Genomic DNA, 14869 nt, shown 5'->3' with positions numbered 1-14869 from the left:
CTGCGGGACCTCTTCTGCTCTCAGGCCACTGGCATGAAAACATCACTGTTCTACTGTGGTGGTAAAACCAATTTTCTGTTAGCACAGGCACTAGCTGACCGTGGGATTTGATGGCCCCAGGACTGACTGGGCTCGGCACCTCCTCTGATCAGACAGAGTGGATTAGTTCAAGTTAAATACATTGTGCAGACATCTGTAAATTAGAAGACAAATGCTGAATCTTTGTAGCAGTTTATGATGCTGTCTTCAGCTTTCTGATCAGAAGTGCCTTTTTGTCAACACTGACTGCACTCCAAGTGGCAGTTCTGATCTAGTATAATAGACAGTAGTTGCCTGAGGGCACTACTTTACTGAATAACTGGAGTACAGTTGTGTGCTTAAAGCTGCACTGCTCCTCGATGCTGGTTTTGCTGATCTGATCCATGCCATCCACTTTCCAGCACCCCCTGACTCAGCACGGGGAAATGGGATCCCTGGGGAAATTCAGATAACCTCAGGTGGCACCATGGGTCATTTGTAAAATCATTCCACTGCAGTTGCTCTGTGTTTAATTGGAGTGCGAAAGCCAAAAAAAAAAAAAAAAAAAAAAAAAAAAGGTCAGAAGAGTAATTTGTGACAAATGCTGCAATTTCATCTGGAGCATTGGCTTGCTCCAACATTTCTCCAGTAGGAGATCTGGGGTTAGCAGCAAAGTGAAGTTCATCAGCTAAATTCACATGTTTAAGCCACATCAAAACATCAGATATCTAAAACAAACATGCATCTGTTAAGTGCCAGAGTCGTGTTTTCTGTCTGCAGACTGACACTAATTTGGGGATGAGATCTGGGACTTGGAGTTGTGATGAGCATACACATGCTGTGTAGCTGCCTTTTGTCTAGAAGAAACTTTGTCATCCACTTTCAGCCAAATGATACAGAGGAGTAGACCTCTAAAGGTCTTGGTGTTCCTACTGACTTTATGAAAATCAAAAAGTTGGAAGATTGGAAAAAAGACCCAAAGTGGTGAAGGGGACTTCCTCTCACTGCCTACCCAGAGGCCTCCAGCTTTTGTTGCCAAAGTAAAGTACAGATCCAGATGGAGCCAAAAAGCATCTTGAAAACTGCTGTTGGAAACTTCCTTCTCTTCGCTGGTTGCTTTGCCTACACGGGACACCCACAGTGATACTTAGCTGATAAGACAACCTGATGATGTTGCATCACAGGAGGACTTTCACAAAACACACTGTAGAAGACTGAGACAATTCAGGGGTGATTCATCCTTGGTGAACAGTTGCTGGTTTGGGCACTTCTTCTGTGCCCCACTGGCATTATGCAATTATGACATTCTACTGGGTAAACAAGCCACTCCTTTTCTAGCTTCACTGTATAAAAGAGGTGTTCTGATTCCTGTGGCACCCTACAGCCCTTTCTTGCAGCTCCCCCTGTCCAAATCAATCTCTTCCTACTTGGGTCACCACAAGTAAATCATAGAATCATAGAATCATAGAATGTACTCTTCTGACTGAGATCTCATCACAGCTGTGTGCAATGGTGTTAAAAGTTCAGGGATGCATCCTGTTCCTGTTCCTGTGGGATCTATTCCACCTGTCTCCGTGCCCCAGAGCTACTTTTCACCCATTTTTTTTTTACCCATGCTGTAATGTTTTGTTTACTTACAGTCAACCACTCCAGCACTACACTGTGTGCTCTTCTGTTGTTCTTACCAAAGACCTTAAGAGTTACTTTACCAAAGAGCAATAGTTGCATTGCAATCATTACTATTCCCTGGTGGTTTGGGCTTTCCTGTGAAGCCCACTCCGATGTCCTCTATCTTAAATACTAGGATTCTTTATTGATAGAATGCCTCAGTGATTTTCTCCTTTTCCAGGTTGTCTGCTGTTGGATATCAAGGCATATTGGTCAAAACACCTGCCAGCTTTTGCTTTTGCCACCTCCCAGTTCAAGTTCATTTTATTTCTGCAGGCTACATGAGTTCTCTTTATATCTGCTCTTCAGACCTTTGGATAAAAACCGCTGTAAAAATGAAGAGTATTGCAGCTTTTATGAATCACTCAGAGAAAGGTGCTTGCTTTGTTGATTCACTATCTTGGGAAACAGCAGATTTTCCCAGCAAGCTGAAATAGCAGCAGCATGGGTATCTTGCAGTCTTTCTGACTAGCAGAAGGCAGCATGATCTTGTCTTTTATAGAGGTTAGAAGATGTCTGTATAAAAAGTGGACTCTGACCGTTCAGCTCTTCTTTGGCTTCAGAGAGAAAAGCAAACAAATTGCATTTCAGATTTCTCTACGTGGTTTCCTATGCCAGGAGCTTCCTGTGTATGAAAGACAAATCTCTTTGTTGTAAGAAGGGATCAGATTTCCTCAACTCCCAGACAGATTATATTTCTGGTACCACATTGAACATTTTCCAGAGTGAGTTTTAAAAAAAAAATAACCCAAAGAGGAAAGCTGTGATTCCTGCCAGAAAACTTAAGCCAGCTCATCTTCTGGCAGAAATTTGTTATTGATGCTATGGAGAGGTGAGCTTGTCTAGAGAGCCAAAAACTTGCTTTAGGCATCTCTCCTAGGTAGGAAAGGGCCATGTTAATTATGGGAACTGAACACCAAACTTCCAGACAGCTAGAGTTAGGCAAGATGAATTTAAGGGGTGTGCCAAGGAAATGCTGTTCAGTTTGGGGCATTGTCTAAATAAAGCGTGAACAACTACTCACCCTGACAGCAGCATCTTAGACAAGCAGGCCATTTCATCAGCTGATGTGGGCTTTGCAGTCATTCTACTTGGCCTTCCCAGGGCTGCACCACCCAAGTGCGTAATGAGCTCCCAACAATGACCTTGTGATGGAGCTGGCACACTTCTTCTGGCTGAAATCCCTCGCTGGACTGCAGAGATCATTGTTTGTATCAGATAGGTGGAGGGTTTGGCTGTTGGATTCCCTTCCTACCCTAGTCAGTGAGGATTGACTTGAGCAGAAATAGGCAGGAGGTGGAGTGGCCAGCTCACCCCTGGGTCTCATGGACCAGTGGCTATTTTTGGTCATTTGTGATATGCTCAGAAACACTTCAGGTATGATGAACTCATAGGTCACTGGTGTAACAGCTCAGAGCACTTCCATGCCAGCGTTTTGGCAGTGCTTTACTTGCCCACAGAATTGTTCACTGTGGGAACTTGAGAATGGTCTGTACCTGCCTCTGTCAGAGCAGCTAAGAGCTACATTTATGGTTTGTAACACTACTACATGGTTTGTGACAATCTGTGCTATGATCTGTAACATGGACTGTACTTGTCATGGCCCAAAGCTGTGTGCAGAGACCCTGCTGTCATGGAAGGTTGTCTGGATCAAAGAAAAGGAAAAGCAAAAGCAAGGAGAGGAGAGAATGCATAGGATATGTGTAGTGCCAGACAGACAATACATATTTGAAAATCAATGTAATTTTCTTCATTTGTGAGGAAGTCAATGGAAGAATTGAAGCCAAAAGGGTATAATGGATGGAAAAGCAGTTGTTAAAACTAGATATGCTTTGTCCTTTGCCTTGTTCACTAGGCAACTGGAATGGGAACAGGCAGATGAGGGAACTCAGAGAAAGTGCTGTGCACGTGAGAGATTGTCAGTTTTTCCTGATAGCACTGTTAGGTCTAACCAAACACACCCCCATCTGCGACCTGACACACAGTCAGATAGGAAAGAAGTGAAAAGGGATCTGTACCTTACCAAGTCCCTCTGCAAACCAGCCCTTGCACAGGCTGCTCCCTCCCTTCTTCCCTGTGTTTCTCTTCTGCTCTCACTTGATCATTCCCAGGCCGTGTCACCAGCTGCAGGAGCAGCGTGCTTTCAGCTCTCAGATGGGTGCCACCAGTGTAGGTGTAGTTCACCTGTTCTGACTGCAGCAGTAGGTTGGAACCCAAACACCCTCACTGCAGTGTGGAATTAAGGTAGTGTGCTTGCTACTGTCAGCAAGGTTTGCATAATTCTTCATAGTTGTTCTGTCTCATTTCAGCTTTGGGAGCAGTCCAGCCAGAAGGAATTTGTTAAGTGTTGGGAAAAAGAATTTCAAGTGTTTAAAATTTGGCTGTTTGCTGCAATAGGCTGTCTGCAACATTGACTGATGAGGCTGGCAGCTCTTGCAGAGACACTGGAGCTCAGCCTTCCCTGAGACGTGTTTTCATGGCAAGCTGCCTGAGATGCGTGTATTTCAGCCATGACCTGTCAAAGAGGCAGGGGTCAACATGTGAGCTGTATAGAAAGCAATGCGCTGGAGTGAGTCCAGAGCAGCCAGTGCTGTGCTCCCAGGCTATGTGTTTGGAGCAACGTCACATCCTCCAGAGCAGATGGAGCAGAACCATCTGAGGTCTTGAGCCTTGGATATTCTGGGCTGCACTGAGCTAGTCTATATGACTGCTGCTCCAGAGGTTGTGTGAGTGCCAAATGACTGCACTATAAACAATTGCATTTGCACACAAATCCCAAGAATTAAATATTTTCTTTTAAACAACCTCAGCATAGAGGTATTGAGCCCTCAGATCTCACCTGTGCTGTCTCCCCAGCTAGCAAAGGCCTTGCTGGGTAGGGGCCCGTTTCATATAGCATCTCTCAAATCCTTCATTTAATCTCTGCCTCACTCTTGAAGTCTAAAGGAAAGTAACAAGGACAGATCAGGGCTCGTAGAGCAGCAGGGGATATACTGAACAGCAGTTTCTTGTGGTTAAGGGAAAAAAATGGATACTTCTCCAAAGAGGAATTTCAGTAGGCCAAGGTACCACATTACCAGGATGTTCACACTCTCCAGGCTGGGGAGCATGGTCAACAATGAGGAACTCATCTGTGAATGGATTTATTTCTGTCTCCCCTTCTTTGCATGGAGACATTAAATGAGAAATCAGTACAGCCAATAAGAAGCTCCCCAACAGAAGCACTGCCTCCAGCTGCCCAGCAGTTATTGCCCAGATCATCTGCTCAGCGGTCAGCGGGTCAGAACCACACTGACTGCTCCTTCTAAGAGCTGGTATTGACAGAAGCCAAACTGAAGAGGCTCAGGCTCTTCAAATTCTCAGACTGCAGCCAAAAATAAAAGCAATTTAGATTTAATGATCCACCTCTAGCAAAGCTATATTCAGAATAGGCTTGGTTAATGTATCATTGCCATAATAGCAACCTGGAGCTGAGCTTGACTGAAGCACTCGGTGTAGAGGTAGTAGTACAAACACATCAACCATATGCTGTCAGGAGCCCCAGACTGAGGCAGAATCTAGCCAAGGACAGCTTGGTCCTTTACTTCAAGATTCAGGGCTCAATCTTTTAAAGACAAGGCTGCTCTTCAGGCCTGAACTGCCCACTCAGAGAGCAGTGAGCAGCTGATCTTCCTGAAGAGACACAACATCTTGCAGTGGTTATATAAAGAAGAAGGGAAAAAAAAAGATACAAAAAAATAAAAAGAGTGTAGGTCCTGTGGGTGTAGGTGGGTATGAGAGACAGCGATGCAGCTGTTGGTAAGGCTTTTCAGCAAAGCAGGGGGTCAGCACAGCCTTTGCTCCTTTACCATCATCAGAGGTCCCATGCTTTTGTAGCCAGAAAAACTGCAGCACTGAATGAATCTTGATTGCAAGGTGACCTTTTAAAGAGCACTCTGAGGCCCACAGAGTTCTTGATTAGCTGTCACTTCAACAGTTTTTACATGGCCACTCTCACTGTATTTAGATAAGCCCGCAAGCTGTCTGTGCTTTCCCAGACAATGGGATCACACATATGGACATGAGATTGGTTTCATCCTGGTGGCAGGCTAACCTGTCTAATGAAACAGCAGTGGAAGGTGTTGATTCTCTCCTCTCTCCATGCTGAGGATAATCATTTTGTCTTTGCTCTGCTGAATGCATTCAGCACTGGATTTCTGCATCTCTGTAGCTTTAATATAACAAAAAGCCCAGTGGCAATTCTAATGAAGCAGCAAAATCACAGCCAGATCTGCAGTATTTCAGACAATGCTTCCTGCACCTCAAGATATCTATGGATCTTCTAGATTCACTCACTTAAAGAACAGGGACCCAATCCAACAGTACTGTTGGCTTTCATGCTCTGTTATAACAAATGGTTGGGTCGGATCCAGAATTCTGAGGACATAGACTGAGCATTCCCAGCCAGCCACTCTGCTCCCCTGCGTGAGGACTCCCCCAGTGCCTCCCTCACAGCTGCTGAATGTCCCCACACTAAGCTCCCTCTGGCTCAGGGGACCACCAAAGCTTTTAATGGGGCTGGGGGGTTGAAATCAGTGTGTGCTCCTGCAGCCACCTGGGCCTCGACCAGGGCTTGGAGGCACCAATACAGGGTGGGAAGTTGCCTGTGGGTTTGCCCTGTCTGTCTCTGGTTCCCCTGTGAGCCATGGGACCATGGGGAAGGAACCCCCAGCAGGAGGGGCTGGCAAATGGCTCTTCCTTAAGACTTCAGACAGCAGTCCTTCCCTCTCTTCCCTCTTTCCTTCCCTCTTCTTCCCCAGAAGCACATTTTGATTGATTGATTGATTGATTCAAAACTTCCAAACGGAGAGGTCAGTTTTGGAATGAAACCTCCCTGAGAAATGGGAAAAAAAATGTGTTTTTTAAAAGCTTAAAAGAGGAAACAAACATTACTGTGGCAGAAAGAAGAGCTTCCCCCCTTACTCCTCCCCCCCCCCCGTGTAGGTGGCTGCCAGATGCAGGGGATTTAGGTGACCAAATCTGGTTGTCTTTGGGCCCAGTGCTTTCTTCAGCTCCTGAGGCTTGAGAGTCAGGCTAAAGTACCCATTTCTTCTTGCAGTCTAGTGAACTGAAGGAAAAGGTGGTTTCTGCCTGTGGTTTGCAGAAAACTATGAGGGAGCGGGTTGATTTGGGAAGAGGAAGGACTCTGTTCTGCCCACCTCTTTCTTGCCCGGAGCCAGACGGAGCCAGGCCCAGGCTGCTGCTCTTTGGGGTACCTGCAGTGCACTGTTCCCACCATCAGCCCCATTTCTCTGCTCTCTGGGGACACAAGCAGCTGGTGGCGTTCCTCCTGGCTGAGCAAGGGGTGAGGGCAGCACTGTGTCGCCCCCGGGCAGGAGGGAGCAGGTGACACACGTCCTCTGAGCAGAGGACTTCCAGCACCCTCTCCTGGTGCCGGCCAGCGCTGGGCACTGTCCTGGGGCTGAGGTTGATGCTGCTGCCCGGGTGCAATTTACTGCAGGGGCATTCCCATGGCACCGGCACGGTAGGGCAGAGCCCCCCGTCACCGTGGACTGGTTGGGAAGAAGAGGGGACAGCCATTCCTAGGGAGAGGCTGGTCCGGGTGGGACGGTGCCAGCAGGAGGCCCTGGGAGCTGCTCTGGGCAGCGGGGATGGAGGTGGGGGGGGCTCAGACCCAGTGAACTCTTGTTCCCGTCCCTCCCCACCCTGCCCCTGGGGCCATCGCTGCCCGGCACCCAGCCTTCCTGCTGTGTGACTCTGCACACCGCGCTGCTGCCAGGTGCTGCACCCTGTGACTGGCTCACAGGAAGAGTCACTCCCCCGTGGCTGTTTTGTCTCGTGGGGTGCAACCCTTTGAAGTCCGTGCCCATCCGTCTCATGGTGCATGAGTCGCTGCTGTGCACCTGCAGGAAGGACCTGGGAGGAAACTCCAAAATCCTTCCCGTTCCCTCATGCCCTCACTTGCGGCCTCACTGCAGAGCCGTGCGGTGGGTTGCGGTGAGAACACCACCTTCGTCTTCCTGGACTGGTTAGGATGGCCCTCTCATAAACATAAGCATGTCATGTACGTGAGTGCTGTCCTCTGTAAGGGCAATTTCTTGGTTCTGTGCCACTTGTGCCAGCCCCAAAGGGAAGGTACAAGTACTGGAATTAAAACATTCTGCCTTGATCCTAACGCAGCATTTGTGAGCCTGAACCAGGAGCCTCGAGAATGCTGTATCACAACCAAAGCATTATTTCCATCCTACACTGTGGGGGGAGCTGTTCTGTTCTGGCTGTTTTTGCACCTGCTCATCAGTGCCCCTTGTGCAATGCTCGGTGCCTGGGGCACAGCTGTGCTGCAATCACAGCCAGCTCTTGCATCACCTGCACGGTGGCCTTCAGCAGCAGAAGAGCAGGAAGTAAAAAGTGGTTTTTTTTAACCACCTGAGTTTCACACACAATCAAATTGAGGCAAAATATGTTTTGTGGGAGAAGCAGTTCTGCAGGAGCCTTTTATCTAAGTGTGCGAAGGTTCAGAGGTTAAGAGTTTTGCAGCCAGAAAAGCACGAGCTCTCCAAGCTGCGCTCTTTCTGCCAGTGCCCTGGTGTCATTGACTTTGTTTGGACGGGACTGGGGAAGAGTTCACTGAAATGAAAGCCCTGTGCACAGCCCACCTGGAGTAGAAGAGCTGCCTGGGTGGGTGTTGCTGGGACATGGGGATGATGGTGTAGGGACAGCTGCATCCAGCCGACACAGACCAACCCCTGACAGCCCCGCTGCTCGGGTGGGCTTACAAGGCACAAGCCCCTGCTGCTGGTTGCCAGCCTGTGCTTGGCCACCCGTCCTGCCCCGCTCCCTCCTGGCTTTGCCTCCCCAGCCCTCCTGGGCTTGCGACAGTGCTGGGCTGCAGCACTGCATGCACAGGTGAGGACAGGAGGGCTGAGAGCTGTTTGTAAGAGCTTATCTACAATACCGTGACACAGCTTTTATGAAAGAAGTGATGGACCCCATGGGCCGCGCCCCGCGGCCCAGCAGGTCAGGGAAGGTCTGGTCGCCAACCTCAGCAGTGTATTTGTGTTTCTGACCTTACAAAACCTGTTTCCTCAGCGGCTGAAACCACAGCTGGAAATGAGGAAGAGGTGGGGAGCAACGGTGCATGTGGGAGGTGTGCTCGCTCTCAGGTGCCTCTTCGCAGCCCTGTGCAGCTGTGTCAGACATGCCTGGGGAGGTATTTACCCCAAACCCATGAACGAAGTGCCAGGCCCCTGTTGACGGCACGCCTCGTGCCCTGTCTGTGACCAGCCTGCATGGCCGCTGCGGGGCTGCCAGGGCTGCTGTGCAGGCCTTGCGGCTTTGGATTTCTATCAGAGAGTTTTCCTAGAACAATTCAGTCCTCTGCGCCAAGACTTGGCCCTATCCAACACCTTTCCCACTGTTATTTTGATCCTCAGGGGAGGTTTTAATTTTAATCTTGGTGATTCAGAAACCAGTGAACGTCAGAGACACACGGAGCTGCAGGATGCTGATGCCCAGCTGGGCCATGGTCCGCGCAGGCAGCACACCACAGGGCACAGGGAATGAGCCAGCCTCAGCTGGGCCTGTGGCAGCACATGGGCTGCGAGGGTCTGCCATGTGCTGGGCTGCCCGTGCTGCGCTGGGGCCCGAGCTGGCTGTCTATATTTAGTGCATTTTTGAGATAACCCTCTTGTGCTATTTTTGGGCCATGCACTGACTTAAGGCCCCTTCTTGCCCTTGTGCTCGGCTGCATCACGGGTTCCAAGCCTCCCAGTTTTCAGCATCCTCCCATACCCAGATGTTTAGAAAGATATTGAGAAGGCAAATGGGCTTTTTGGGTTATTAGTACTGCAAAAAGGAGAGAAAGTAATGTCTTAAGCCCCTTCTCCTTCCTTCTTGGGCCCCACAAGAAGACTTCAAGGCCCAGGCTCCAGGCTCTGCAGGGCTGAGCTGGAGCATGGAGGCAGCCCTGCAGCAGCACCCAGTGACAGACAGACCCACAGCCGTCACCACAGCAGAACGCACCACAATGTGCCAAGGCAGGGCTTTGGTGGTTATTGCATTCAGCACTGGAACAACTGAGAGAAATAAATCCTCCTTGCTAAAAGAGGCACAAAAGCCTTTCTTCCAAAACAAGGTGAAAGAGCTTTGCTTTTCCAACGAGACTCAGCAGCAGCAGCAGAAATGTGGGCTTTGGGCTGTGGGAGAAGGATGAAGGTTCTGCTGCTTGGGCAGCTCTCAGACAAAGCTTCTCCTCCATGCACACTGCAGTGAGGCTCCGATGGCCGCCCTGGGCCCGGCGCTGTTACAGCCACGGCTGGGCCTGGTGGCATCTGTGCTGGACAGAGCGCAAGGCTGGGAGCCTGCCAAGGCCCAGCAGGAGGGCCTGGGAGCAGGGACCTTCCGAGCAGCTCTGTAAGGTCAGAGTCTCTGGAAGCTCCACGCTGGAGCAGGTCACTGCCCCACATACAAACTGACAAGCACAGATGCCGGGTCACCCTCAGGGCTATTAAAGCCAGTGGCCAGGCCAGGCCTCTCCGAGGGCTTGTCAGGAACAGCCGCATGACATTGCTGGGGATGGGGCAGCGATCCTGCAAGCACAAGTATGGACATGGCCCAGGCAGCATTGCAGGTTCAGCGCTGAGCCACAGGATGGTGAACATGGCAGAGCCAGGCTGAGCTCTCAAGACTGCGCCCCGCTGTGCTCTGTGCTCAGCCTGCAGCCAGCACATGGGCTGTGTGAGCCAGTGAGCCCTGCTGCATTAAGGACTGCATGCGTTTGTTTAAAGATTCCTGTGTATGTCAGAGGTCTCAGGTGCACGGAGAGCAAAGACTCCCCTGGTCCTCTCCTGCCCTCTGCTCTGCAGCCACATTGCCAGCGTTGCTGTGACCACTGCTGCTCTCTGCAGCTGGATGCCAAGGTTCACGGCCTCGCTTATTCCTGAGAGGCTTTTAGGGAGCCCAGGAACATGTGTTTCAGGTCCCTGAGGTGGGTGTGGGAAAGACAGGATGGTGGGTGCAGGGATGTGCACATGTAAAATCTTGGGGAGGCACAAGGGGATCTGTTCCCATCATCTCAGCACAAAACCAGACTGTGGATTAAGAGAAGACTTTAGTGTTCCCTGCCTCCCCTCAATATAGCAGAAGCTGCTCGGGGTAGGACATTTATAGCTGCCCTTCTGTACCGAGAGCTTTCTTGGGTTTCAGCACTTGGTGACACGGGGAGTGTGGCTTTGAGCTGCCCCATTCCTCTGCCAGTAGTGGGCAGAGATCTCTTGTCCCAGTGCCGCACGGCTCTGTGGGCGGCTGTGCTGTGAGGCTCCATGGGCTTCTCTCCATGCTACCATACAGCCAAAGGGGATCAGTGAGGAGGAATGTGCAATAGGGAAGTCTGCTCTGGACTCTCCATCGGCACCCTCGATCCCTGTCATCCTTTTTACACCTGGCTATGCCATCTTGATCATAAGGGGCATAAAGAGCTGCTAAGCAGAGTCTCCGGACCAACACAGCTCATGGCAGCACATGGAAAGCACTGCACCATATCTGCCCCCCCTGCAGCCTCCTTTGTGCCCCCAACCCATATGTGTTGCCCACAGACAGCAGCACGCTGGCACATCACATCTGAAGATAACATTGATGCAGGTGAAGTCACTGCAAGGACAGACACTGGCACAGACGAGGAGACTATGCCCAGGGTGGGCCTGGTGGGAGCCAGGCCTGACATCAGGGAGGCCCTGCAGGCTGGGCAAGGCCAGACCCCAGGTGAACCGGGATGGATCCCCATCCCTGAGCACAGCAGCTCCTGGGGCTGCCGGCCTCCCAGGGAGCAATGGCTGCCTCCTGCCCTGGCTGCAGGGATGGGCACAGCTGTGTTTCCCACTGGGACAGCAGCTTGGAGCTCCTCTGTCAGACAGGGAGATGTCTGCAGCACAGCTCCATTTGCAGGCAGCCTGGCCTTCATCCCCTCTGGTGCTGTGGAGTGACACAGAGCCGGGCAGCCTGAGAGCTTCCCCTCATCCTTGTCCCCCGAGCAAGTCAGCAAGGACTGGGGAGGCCGGGAGGCAGATTTTCCAACTGCTTCCTGCCACCCAGCATGACTTTTTCAAGTCTGGAGGGAATATTTTCTTGCTTTCCCTCTAGGCCACTGCTGTTACGAAGCCTTCCCTGAGCACACGGCCATTGGACACTATGACCTCACAGGCAGCCCCTGGCTGAGGCACGCACCCCAAAACCACCCCGGGGAGGATGACTAGGCACACCCCAGTGGCTCGCATTTCCTCCTGTCCCCAAGCCAAGCAAGGAGCTGGTAGAAAACAAGATGTCAATCAAAGGGGCACTGAGTCAGAGCACTCTGGCCGGGTCAGGCGGGGATGCTGGCTGGATGCCCTGTGGGGCTGGGCGGAGAGAAACCCCCCCACGGGTGGCCATGTCCCACTGCTACCCCATGCACCTGCCTCGGGCAGCCCCCCCAAGGCCCACGTGCTTTGCAGTCCTTGCTTCCAGGGGTGTTTGTCTTTGCCTGGCAGGCAGCTGGTGACTTTCTTGCACAAATGGATATTTAGGGACAATTAACCTTAATTTGAAATAGAGTGTAAGTCTGTTTGCTTGCTTGCTTGCTTGTTTTAATGAATGGAGAATGCCTCTACCATGTTCATCTTTGCAAAGAAAGTCTTTTTTTCATTATTTTTATTTTTTTCGTTTCAGAGAAGCGTAAATCTAATACCTAGATTTATGTCAAGTGAGGTCACCACCTGACGTCCAGCATTTTCTGAGTGCTCTCAATTATTTGCTGTAGGTAAACCTCTTTGCTACCGGAAGGCTGTGCCGAGAGCCTGCAGAAGCCCCAGGCCCTGGCTGCAGCTCCCAGCACCGCAGACTGTCTCCGTCCCAGGCCGTGGGCTGAAGCTTGCCTGTGCCCGGGTCACAGCTCCTCCACATCCCCAGATGCCACATGCAGGGTTGCTCCTTGGGGCTGCCGTGGCTGTCCTGTGGCTGTGATCACTGGGAGGTGGCACACAGCCCCTCGCTGGGGGCTCACAACCAACCCCAGAAGCATCTGGAGGTGTCCCCAGAGGAGGATCTATCCCCAGCCCTGAAACAGCCACAGGTTCCCAAATGGTCAGCTCCTTGCAGAGCCGAGGAGCCCCAGAGGACACCTCCAGCACGGGCAGCGCGGGTGTTCCCGTTCTCACCATGGGCTGTGAGCTGGTGCCAGCAGCAGGAGGAACCAGAATGAACAGCAGCCGGAGGGGCTGGGGCAGGGCAGGCACCCTGACACCTGCAGGGTGGGTTACTGGGGGCACCTCTCAGAGCACCTCAGAAAGGGACAGAGCTGGAGCACCTCGAGTGCTGTGTTCAGTGTTTGGACTTTCACTACGAGAAAGACGTGGAGGCCCTGGAGTGTGTTCAGAGAAGGGCAGTGAAGCTGTGAGGGGTCTGGAGCACAAGATGATGAGGAGCAGCTGAGGGAACTGCGATGGTTCGGTCTGGAGGAGGCTCAGGGGAGAGACCTCATTGCTCCCTACAAGCGCCTGAAAGGTGGAGAGTGGGAGGGGTCAGCCTCTGCTCCTTTGTAACTGGTAACAGGACTAGAGGAAGCGGCCTCAAGTTGCGCCGGGGGGGAGTTCAGGTTGGATGTTAGGAAAAATTTATTCTCTGAGAGTGGTCAGGCGCTGGAACGGGCTGCCCAGGGGGGTGGTGGAGTCACTGTCCCTGGAGGTGTTCAAGAAACGTTTAGATGTTGTACTGAGGGACATGGGTTAGTGGAGAAATATTGATGGTAGGTAGGTAACCCTGCGCAGGCTGCCAGCCCTGCCCGGGCTCAGCAAGGGGCCCCTGGGGCTCAGCTTGCCCCAGTGCTACAGGCAGTGCTGAGAGGGTTCTGCAAAGATCTGCCATGCTATTATTTCCCAGTGTCTCGTTTCTTCAAGAGCTTTGGACAGCTGGACCCAGCATTCTGTTCTTAATGAAGGATGAAAAATGAGAGCCCCGCCTGACCGGTGTGCTGCTGCTGGTGTCAGCGCTGAAGGGAAGCACTTGCATTACATGCTGGCCATGCACCCTGACAGGAGCTCTTGGCGCTGCATCTCAAAAGCAGCTCGGTGAAGCCAACCTAGCGACCGTGTAGTTTTCAGCAGTCGCCCAAACACAGTGCCACTAGTTTGGCACTTCTGAGCAGCCTGGCCTCGTGCCACCACACCTCGCAGGAACCTCGCAGCTGCACCAAGCTGAGCCCTGCGGTGGGACCAGGGACCCCTGGGCACGGCCAGGCCACCCGGCGGGTGCGCGTCCCTGCACCCAGCACCCGGTGCTCTCCTCCCCAGACCCGCTGTTCCCGGAGGCGAGAGCCGGGCGCGGCGCTTCTGGCAGGCGGCGCGCAGCCTGTGCCACGGCCGCGGGACTGCCGGCGAAGTGTTATTCAATCGGAAACCGCAGGTTTGAATAAGTCTCCATTAAATTCTGCCCCTGGTGAATTGGCGGTGGGGGATGGTCGCCCGCGGTGCCGCGAGCCCGGGTCGTGCCGCGTGACGCAGACACGCTACCCCATTAATGACTATGCCCATAACGCTCCGTCCGCACACGAACGATTTCCTGCCTCCCGCCGCCACGTGACGGGCTCGGCACGGGATCCGCCCGCTCCGGTCAGCGCCGAGAGCGAAGGGCCCGGTGCCGCCCAACGGCCCGGGGCGCCGCGGGCCGGGAGGCTCCCACCCCCGCTGAGGCGCGCGCACGGCCTGTCCCCGCAGCCACGGAGAGGGGAACGTCGGGGTCCCGCATCCCGACCGAACTCCGCCGCGACCCCGGCCCGGCCCGGCCCGGTCCGCGCCGCCTCGCCCCGCCCCGCCCCCCGCGGCGGCGCCTCCCATTGGCCGACGGGCGGGGGCGGGCGGGCCGCTTTGTGACGTCACGCTCAGCTGTCGGAAGGTCCCGATTTGTGCGGGGCAGCGGCGGGCGCGGGGCAGAACCGCGGAGCGCTACCGGGGATACCCTGCCCGCGGCGCCCGCTCCCGCCGCCACCTCCGCCGCCCCTCCCGGTGTCTGCTGACGCCGTGACCGGTGCCGATATCGGCAGGGTGAGTGCGCGTTGTGGGGGACGGGGGGCTCCGGGGTGAGCGGGTGTCCGGGAACGGCGGGGCTCCGGGCGGGGGACGGCGGTGCGGCGGGGCTCCGGGCCGGGCTCCCCGGG

The 14869-nt window shown here is 53.0% G+C and overlaps 1 protein-coding gene across 2 annotated transcripts in view; it reads left to right on the top strand.

Annotated features, from left to right (window-relative positions):
* Window positions 14560–14869, top strand: part of TP53INP2 (tumor protein p53 inducible nuclear protein 2) — a 14099-nt gene continuing 13789 nt past the window's right edge. Inside the window, exon 1 of one of the 2 annotated variants that reach the window (XM_021417096.1) lies at window positions 14560–14756. The gene's annotated coding sequence lies outside the window, so the exon portion shown is untranslated. The remainder of the gene's footprint in view (window positions 14757–14869) is intronic. The other variant, XM_021417097.1, reaches the window with a different exon arrangement.

Source organism: Numida meleagris, chromosome 19 (genome assembly GCF_002078875.1).
Source record: "Numida meleagris isolate 19003 breed g44 Domestic line chromosome 19, NumMel1.0, whole genome shotgun sequence".
Classification (NCBI taxonomy): domain Eukaryota; kingdom Metazoa; phylum Chordata; class Aves; order Galliformes; family Numididae; genus Numida; species Numida meleagris.
This window is presented reverse-complemented; position numbering and strand designations above follow the sequence as displayed.